Below are 7,882 nucleotides of genomic sequence, written 5' to 3'. Positions count from 1 at the left end.
ACAATAAAACTTCAGTACGGAATTTTGAATAGGGATGGGTTGGGCAAGAACAATAAATAGAGTGTAAGTGCATTCATTCCATGAAAAATGAATGTATCAATGAAAATGAAAATATCAACCAATGAATCAATAATCAATCAGCACAGAGTGAGGTACCCAGTATGATTGCATGATTTATTTTCAGGGCACTCCTCATTTACAACAATGAGAAAATTTAACACAACTGTCTCTTGCTAATCAGTACAGACGACTATGAAAGTCCACCAGTTCCTGCATTCTGATTTTGGATCACCCAATTTGTTATACAAAGACAGTGTCTGACAAACACTACATTTTAAGAAACAGTTCATCCTTTTTTCCATTTATAATTACTCTTTGTATTTCTGTATTTGTTTGTATTTACTTTTTCAAGACTACTGTATTTTATCTCAGAAAGATACTGTAAGGCTAAGGTAAGTTTACTTTCAAACAAGGTTTCAAAATCAATTTTGATTGATCATAATAAGAAACAAGTGCAGAGGGCTACCTGTGTTTTTAAGACATTTTTTTCTTAACGAGATTTCAATGTTAAAAAGTTAAACTTCTAAATGTGCCAAAGTCCATAGCCATACAGTCATACAGAGACTGACAAGAACAGACTGTAGTCTGCGTTTCCCAGTGTAAACACTCCTGATGGGGTGTGAGTCATGGTCAAAGCCCTGGATGGTGGCAATGATCCAACCTGGCTCCTCCTCTTCTATTAGGTAGCTCACAGCTTGACAGCTGCAAGGAAATTTAAGAAAATGTAAAAATAAAAAACATCTTATACATTCTTAAGCAGACTCTTCTATTGGGTTGCTTGTAATAAAGATAATTATTTTCATGTTGTACTACATAATGGATGCGAGGATAATTGCTAATCAAGCAAGATTTTTGTCTTTGCTCTAGGTTTTTACATCTCAGCAAATAAATTTAGGCTTAAGGCAAATCGAGACAAGGGAAGTTCCGTAAAAATGTTCCCTCAAAACTGTGAACAGAATTCAGTAAGGTGTAGCAAATGGTTACTCATTCAAACCAAGCCTGCATTTAAGAGTCTCAGATAGTCCAGTGATCCAGGTTTCACTGGCTGCACTTACTGAGACAGGGGAATGTACACTGTGTCTCTGCCAAAGAAAATCTCAGTAATACCTGTCCTTTCAGTGCTCCCCAGCTCAACTCATTCACAGGCATTGATGTGACATATTCCTTTTGTAAGTATGACAGGGAGCTAGATGAATGCAAATTACCAGCCATTAGGCAAAATTTATAATATAGCTTACATAACTTACATGACCATAAAGCCTGTTCATTTTAACTAGCCATTCTTTTATTGAACATGGACAATTGTTGAATGTTTTAGTCTAAGATGACTAATCTGTCTTCCCAGCAAATTATACATTTTCACCATAAAAAGGCAAGCTGCACATACCATCAGAAACGCAAATAGAGCTCTCTTCCTGTCATCACCCTCAGCAATATAAAGTAGTGACTAATAATATTTAACTGGAAACGAATGGCAGGGTTTGCTCTAACTATTCCTGACAATCAAAACAAGGCCAACTCTTCTACAGGTCATTGATATGACTTTGCCCTTCTCTCTACCCTTTTCACTTAGCTTTGTCTTTCTTTCTTTCTTTTCTCTCTGGGATGCCAAATATAAAGCACCACACATTTTTATTTCTCAAAATGTCTCTAAATCTGACATTTATTCAAAATAGTATGTACTTTTCCAGATTATATTAGTTTTTATGCATATATTCAGATTTAAAAGACAGTTCATAATTACAATTTTCAAGCAATATTTACTCTCACTTTGTCTTTATCTGTAGTACAACCAGAAAGACATGGCCTTTGTTATGGTGCCCATCATGTGAAGCTGCCAGTACATTCCATGCACAAATTAATAAATTAAAGTTTTACTATTCCTGATTGGATTATCCCTCCATGAGAACACTACAATTATTGTCTCCATGAAAACTTTATTTATTGGCAGATTGTGGGCATTATAAGAACAATGTGCTAATTTAATACAAATTAAGGGGATGCCCTCTTAAAACAATGGAAGGGATTTAACTCAATGCTTCACACTGGGGATGCACACATTATCACTTTTCAGATAATCCCTCTGGCAATTTAATTGGACTAACTGAATGTGTGCAGACAAATGTGAGCTCAATAATGAACCCTCTTCTAAATATAGCAGTTTCTCCTATTGTTGCAATATGCAGTTGTTTTGATACCATTTTATGCCATACATGAACTGACCCATGGCTCAGCCCGTGAAAAAGTTAATGTTTTTGAAAAGGGTTAAAAAGAGAAGGATATTTACCCATGTCTCCACGTCCATTGAGTTCAATCTCAAAAATTTGTTTTATTTATGTGATGCAGATGACTGTCTGAATGACTAGCCATCAGCTGATGCTGAACCTCCTCCTGTCAGGCACAACTGAACTCCTTGTCATTTCTCTCCCTGCACGTGTATCATCCCTCTGGAAATGTCACCTTGACCACTTCCACTACACTTTCACTTTTCCCCAGAATATCACAAGATTGTCCTGTATCTTTTATTTCCCCATGGTCAATGAGGATAATCCTGGTTTTTGTATTCCTAGGTATTTGTATGCTAAAGATTGTTGCCTCTGTAGTATTTATTTTCTGTAATGCTTGATAAGTATGAATAATAACAACAGAGAAATATATAAGCATACGTTTATCCTCCACTTTGGGTGGGTGAGTTTGTTCAGAAAACAAGGCACAGATTATATTCTATTAGTAAATTGGACAGCAATGCTATTCCAGTTTCTCCTTATTGTCTCTGTGAAATATAGGTTACTCGCAACTCTGAGAAATTTTTCAACAGGCACTAAGAGGTAGAAAATAGCAGCGGTCTTGGGGTGCCCTAATTTGAATACATGGTCTTTTAACATGCTGATGCACTCACACAATCAGCCAGAAAAATAAATGGATTTAGAATCCTGCACAGACATACCTAATTCTGTACAGGGTGAAAGCGCATTCATTCCAGATAAGGGCCTCAGGCAGTGAGTCAGGTGAGGTCCTAGCAGAGTAGGCATAATGAAAATGATTATGAAGTTTAAGAAAACATTCAACTAGGGAAGTGTTGGTGTGTTGCACATGTAATGAAAATTGTATTATTTCTTCATCAGTACATTCTTATTAACAGTTTTTTTTTATTTTGTGATAAAATTCATCACAAATGTCAAACCTTTCTGTATCATAAAATTGGTGCTGTGAAGAAAATCCCATTAAATATAGTCTGCTTTATTAATGAGACACCACTTGTTTATCTGTCTTGCTACCAGAGTTAATCTTTCTCTCTCATTCCCAGACTAATGTCTCTGAGCTTGTTGCCCCACCTCCTCATCACTGGAACAGGCACATACTGTAGTTGCCACATTGTCATATTCTGAGAAGTGGACATTACCGAATAGAGAGGAAAGAGGAGGTGAGAGGGAGGGATGAGAGCCAGAGAGTGTGCAGATCTGAGATGGAGAGGGAAACAGGGGAAGAGAGAACAGTGAAGAGGAAGGGGGAAAGAGCTGATGGAAGAGAGAGAGAGAGAGTATGAAAAAGATGTTTTTTTTAGATACCCATAACAAATGGAAAAATATCTAAATGAAGGCAACAGCAACTCTGTCCAAAGTAGACCCTTCTCAATATTTGGTTGTTGTCCCCATTATAATCTTCAAGGAGAGGTGCAACCAGTTTTCAAGCCTCTACAATGTGATTTATCCATCCTTACAGCTGCCATGAGTGAATGACTTAATTAAATGTTCAGATGATTAAATGAGATAACTGCTTGTCTCTGGAAACAGGTAACATTTTAAAGGGATTCTATTCATGAATGTTTAGATAAATTGTTTGTATAGATCAATTCATTCCACCCACAGGCAGAAGCAGTATTAATAGGCTTTTCTCTGTTTCTCCTGATCCCAGCCATTGCTGACCTACATTCACATACCTAATATCTCTTTGCTTCAGAGTACTTTAATCTACCACTCACAGTCCTCATCCACTGAAGAGGCTCCCCCTCTGATCTCCCTGACTCTTACTAGGGGAGTTGCAAGTTTAGGAGGTGTCAGCACTCACCTGCTAGCACCCCCCAGTTCACATGTAGCTAGAATTACTCGGGGCAAGCTGGTCTGACCTGCACAAGAGCTTCTTTACCAGCCAAATGCTTAACTTTTACAATATACAGCACAGAGCAACAATGGTGCTTGTGTCTCTCATATGGCTGAAATCGAACACCTTCTAGGTGATTTTACAAAATTGTATTCCTTTTGACAGAACATGATGAAATATAACAATCTACCTAACAATTCTATCCAGCAAACTAAGCTGTCTCATTCATCCAGGCATGAGAAAGAATGAGTATGAAAAATAGCTGTTGACCTGCATGTAAGTCAACTGGAGGATGTTGTTTCAGCACTCCTGCATGAGCACAGAGGTTGTTGCAGTGAGACAATCCTAATGAGCAATTGGCAATTCCAAAGCACAATTACATTAAAGAAACAATGCATTTTTATTCTTTCACAATAAAAGTTAAGTTTCAGGAATCTAAATATAATTAATTTATAACATAATTGACCCATATTGTCTTTGTGAATGTAGTGATTGTTTGTCAACAGCATGACATTAAAATATTTTAGATGCGTGTGCTGGCCAAAAAATGGAAATAAAAAATACCTGTAAAAGGAGCCCCAGGATATCAGCAGCTACAAAAGGGAACTAATGAAAGGCAGCTAACTTTGACTTTCTTCATAAGCTGACAAGCTGTGAGTGACAGCCCCTTTGACAAGACAAACTAGGAGGGGCAGGTCCAGAAATTATTCACCCTGAGCACCTGGTGTTTTACTGGGGAGGAATATGAGAAGGTGAGGAAGTTAGGCAGGCAGGCAGGCAGGCAGGCAGGCAGGCAGTGCACAGTTTTCTCTTGTCTCTTTTCAGTTTCTCTTGTATTCATTTTTTGGGCTAGCATCATTTTGGACATCAGAGTTATTGACTGATTAGGAAGTCATGGATAGTTTTAAATAGTGAAAACCCAATTCCTGAATTGCCCTAGATTTACCACATGCAAATTGAACCCACTATTCCCACCATCAATTATTTCACACTATTAAAGTACTGATAAAGTATTCAGGAGCTGGAACATCCTGACTGCCCTGTCATTACTCTGAAGCATTCATTGTCTCATTATGTCATTGCAGTGCTTCAACCTCCCTGAATTATTCATAGCTTCAGTCTGTGAATCATTACCCTGAAAACCCTCAGGTATGCAGTGTTTACTTCTCTTTTTCTCTTCTAAAATGTGCATCCCGGAAAACACAGGGTGTGGCAGGGATGGAGGGAAGTGTAAACTGGATACTTTTCTTGGCAGACATTGGATGGACTTCCCTCTTGGATTACCCCTCGAAGTGCTTTTTGGAAAATATCCAGGAGGAGTTTTGTATCTTTCACAATTTTTATGAATGTTTTTTTACAAGGAATCAAATTTCCTGATATGATTGGTAAACCTCCAACAGACAGAAGTAAATTTTGGGGAATCGTTTAGTAAGTGATCAAGCTACCAATTTCCAAATGATGCATAAGACACCAATATTCCAGTATAGATACACTTCAGTTTAACTCATATATACAGTATTGATACATATGATGCAACACTGTATATTCTGTTTTTTCAAATAAAGTTTTTTTTTTTCAGGATAAATATGGGCCCTCCGTCACAGGGTTCCATGATAGTAGTTGATTTGGAGCACAGGTGTTGAACTGAGTCCACCTCAGGACCAAGAGGCAGAGAGTGGTACTCCACCAGGACAGTTCGGCCTCTCACAGGACACACAACAGACAGACCCCTCCTGGTACCTCCCATAGTAGGGAAAGAGCTATAAACAGCATTCACAGAGGCTGCTGGACTAAAGGTGTGTTACCTTCGCCCATAGAACATTATTTACATTACAGTGTTCTGTAGACCTTGTCTTAAAGTACTGTATATATGTTTGTATATTGTATATCACATTGCAAATAAACATAGTCATGACATTGCAGAACCTTTGCAAACTGAATTAGCTAGTTACTATAGCTACATTTTACAGCTACACAATAAAATAAGCTTTCCCATGACTTCCACACAGTTTAAAATCTCACACTTTAATATTTTATGACAAATCATTCAAAGCACGTGTCATTACAAAATTTATTCTTTTGTATTTTGCATATGACACATTCAGTCTCACAACTCATTATTTGAACTGAGCATTTTAGTCAGTCAGCCAAGAGTTATTTTTCATTTTTTTCAGTTTGTAGTGGTGTCAATGGTAATCCCCAGTTATAAGCACTGAACTAGAAGCTGACATTTTCCTTCAAATACATTATTCATAATTTATCCATGGACTCCCCATTGACATCCTTTTAGTGAACCATGCCCTACTAAACTGAGAGCAACGATTCAAATCATTCATGGTAAATAAACCCAGTATTTAGTTCTGAATATTAATTTTAATGTTGGCAACTGCAGATCTTCCCAAAATTTTCCACCGTTTAGTAACCATAGAAGATAAATTAGGTTTAAATTTGATATCAAAATACTAGACATCTGTAATGTTGTGCCGCCTACAGGAGAGATGTGTAGCAATATGCACCGGAATCCAGAGGGCTATATGTCACAGAGGCTGCTGCTTTGCTTGTTAAAGATAGTTGAACAGGTGTTTTCCTGCCTACGTTAGAAATTTCCTGTCTAAATCTAATTAACTGGAAGTAAAAATAACACTATTATTTGGTGGGAAAAGTAAACAACATTGTAGATAAAATATATATTTTTAGAATATTTGATTATTCCTTTTCCTGTTCTACCTCTAGGTATATAGTGTTTTATCCCCCCTTGGGCAAACAATGCTTTTTATTTTTTGTGCCTGACCCCCCCCCCCCCCCCCTCCCCTTTAGTAGTAACAGTGGTAGAGTGGTTTAAACCTGAAGTTAAAGCAAACTCAAGACACCCCCAGATGTCCATCAATTCATTTTGTTATTACACAACTCAACCTACATCTTAGTAATTTTTTAAATTAGACATATGGATATGGCCATCCATCTCCCTGATTTTTTGTGTGCTTGGTTGTAGCTGTTTGTCTGGTTTTGAGGTGATGCTGTCAGCCTGCACTGAGGTGACCTATGAATTTCTATCCACATGGAACAAGGCCGCAGGGCTCTTCAGGCTCTGATGGACTAGCCAGCAGATGATCCTTTCTTTTTTTTCAAATCATTGTTATCTGTAGCTTGGACAGTGAAGATTTCCATGCCTGATATGCAATGTAATCAGTACTGACTAGCATGAAGACACACAATAGCTTTTTGTGAAGCAAATTTATTTTTAGAGGAGACTATTAAACAAGTCAAAACAATACTGCCTTGAAAAGTGGAAATGAATTAAATGTTCTCTGACCTTGAATATAGTTAATATTAGACAGGTTTTTTGTGATGCTTTATTATATATTAGACAATGTTTCACGAATATGGAATTTGCCAATGGTGTTTAGCTTTAATGTTTACATTTACATTACATTTATTCATTTAACAGACACTTTTATCCAAAGTGACTTACAAGTGAGGCAGAGTACAACACAAGCAAAAGCCATACAAGGAGTTACGATATTAGAAGTGCTGCATGACCAAGTTAGAATTGGGCTGACAAGGTACAAGCTAGCTGGTAGACACACAATTGCATTAAACCATTAATTTTTCTTGTTAATGGAAAACAGAGTTTAGGACATAAGAAATTAATGTTGTATTTTTTGTTTTGTTTTATTTTTACATATCCCATTTGAATACAGGTCTATATTACTCTTGTTTT

The sequence above is a fragment of the Megalops cyprinoides genome, chromosome 8 (genome assembly GCF_013368585.1).
Source record: "Megalops cyprinoides isolate fMegCyp1 chromosome 8, fMegCyp1.pri, whole genome shotgun sequence".
NCBI lineage: Eukaryota > Metazoa > Chordata > Actinopteri > Elopiformes > Megalopidae > Megalops > Megalops cyprinoides.
The sequence above is the reverse complement of the archived record's forward strand: the minus strand, read 5'-3'. Positions refer to the sequence as shown.